Raw genomic sequence first — 2,344 nt, forward strand, 5'->3', positions numbered from 1 at the left:
CTTTAAAAGACATTATGATATTGACACAATGAATAGATGACAAAATAAATGGATATCCAGATTTAATCAAACATATTCCACCCTGCAAATTCCTATTCCCCAAAAGTCACCTGGAACAAAGAAGCAAACCAAGCAATGAATAAATAAAATGAAACAACATGAAAAAGAAATAACCAAGCAAACAAACAAGCCAAAACTCTCATATCCCAATCACAAATTTTATCCCCCTAAAAAGGAGAAGCGCAAGAAAATTCATGAAGTCCACTAGTGACTTAGCTATGGCTATCGATATTCTGTGCAACATGCTCAGATAGCAAGGTGACGTTAGCAGTATAAGACAGATAGAAAGGTGTGTGTGTACATTTATGGATAGATATTTAGATTTTGATCTTTTTTACAGTGATGTAATTCTAAATTAACTCATTTTACTTCAGTGGAGTTAGTCCAGATTTTATGATTTCATTAACAGATTGCACCCTATTTTCTCAAGGGGACAATTTTGTCATCAGTTGATTATATCCATAAAGAAGCTCAGAATGAAATCCCAGTCAAGTACTAATGATGGACATTTTAATACTTGGTAATTAACCTCCACGCAATCAATTTCTTTAATGCAGCTTTGATCTCCTTGTTCCGCATGCTGTAGATGATTGGATTCATTATTGGAGGCACCAGGGAATATAGAACACCCATCATGAGATCCATATTTGGTGCTGAGCTGGAGGTGGGTTTCATGTACTCAAAGAAGCCAGTGCAAAGAAACAAAGAGACCACAGTGAGGTGAGGGAGGCAGGTGGAGAAGGCTTTACCTCGGCCCTGCTCAGCAGGGATTCTCAGCACTGCTTTGAAGATCTGAACATAAGACACAATTATAAAAACAAAGCAGTTTGAACCTAAAAACATACTAAAGGCTATAGCCCCAATTTCACTGAGGTATGAGTCAGAGCAGGTGAGCTTGAGTAGCTGGGGGATTTCACAGAAGAACTGGCTGATGACACTGGACTGGCAGAAGGGCAGCCTGAAGGTGTTCCCAGTGTGCAGGGCAGAGTAGACAATACCAGTAATCCAGGCACTGGCTGCCATTTGGACACAAGCTCTCCTGTTCATCACTCTCTCATAGTGCAGTGGTTGGCAGATGGCAACATATCGGTCATATGCCATGCTGGTGAGTAGGGCAAGATCAGTTGCAATGAAGAGGAGAAAGAGAAAGACTTGGGTAACACATCCAGGATAAGAAATCACCCTGGTGTTTATGAGAGAATTGGCCATGGATTAGAGGATGGTAACGGAGATGGAGCCGAAGTCTAGGATGGACAGATTCACCAGGAAGAGATACATGGGTGTGTGAAGATGGTGGTCGAGGACTACGGCTGTGATGATGAGAAGATTCCCCATCAGGCCTACCAGGTAAATCACCAGGAACAGCACAAAATGTAAAATCTGCAGCTCCCAAACATCAGAGAATCCCAGGAGAAGGAACTCGGTCAGGGTGGTTTGGCTGAACATTTTCTTTCTCATTTCACTGTGTGATGGCTGTGGAGGGAAGGACATAGACAGTGGTGGGGATTAGAGTGAGATAGGGAGTAGCCCTGATTCCCTGCAGCATTATCTCATTATGTGAGTGTCAACAATACCCAGCACTCGTCACTGCTATTTAACTAGAAGTGGTGAGTTATCACACACGTGCAAATTGACATGACTCCCTTAAAGTCAATGGAGCTGCATCATAGAATCATAGAATATCATAGTATATCAGGGTTGGAAGGGACCTCAGGAGGTCATCTAGTCCAACCCCCTGCTCAAAGCAGGACCAGTCCCCAAGTAAATCATCCCAGCCAGGGCTTTGTCAAGCCTGACCTTAAAAACCTCTAAGGAAGGAGATTCCACCACTGCCCTAGGTAACACATTCCAGTGTTTCATCACTCTCTGAGTTTTTCCTAATATCCAACCTAAACCTCCCCCACTGCAGTTTTCACCATCTAAAGATCTGCCCCAGGATGTGGCTTGATAAAATGCTGTGTGAAGGATGAATCAAAGTACAACCCAATGCAACATGCTAGGCAGGCTGTATCCTCTCTTGCTACAAACAGCCCTCCAAGACAGCCTGATATCCATTCTCCGGGGAAATATGACATAGACTTGCTCAGCATCGTGTATGAGAGCTTGTCTTTAGTGATTCCACTGCAGCACAACATAGATGACATGCTGCCTGCATATGTATTGATTTGTGACACAAGATCACACTTCTGTCTAAGTGTAACAATGGAGTAGTAACATCACTCAGCTACCTCTTTGCTGCAATGCTTACCTCTGTCATGTTATGTCTGTGTAGGTCACTGGCCAT

The 2,344-nt window shown here is 43.0% G+C and overlaps 1 pseudogene; it reads right to left on the bottom strand.

Moving 5' to 3' along the window:
- Window positions 1-511: 511 nt before the first annotated feature.
- Window positions 512-1,506, bottom strand: LOC115638230 (annotated as a pseudogene).
- Between the last annotated feature and the right edge of the window lie 838 nt (window positions 1,507-2,344).

This window comes from Gopherus evgoodei, chromosome 21 (genome assembly GCF_007399415.2).
Source record: "Gopherus evgoodei ecotype Sinaloan lineage chromosome 21, rGopEvg1_v1.p, whole genome shotgun sequence".
Taxonomy (NCBI): domain Eukaryota; kingdom Metazoa; phylum Chordata; order Testudines; family Testudinidae; genus Gopherus; species Gopherus evgoodei.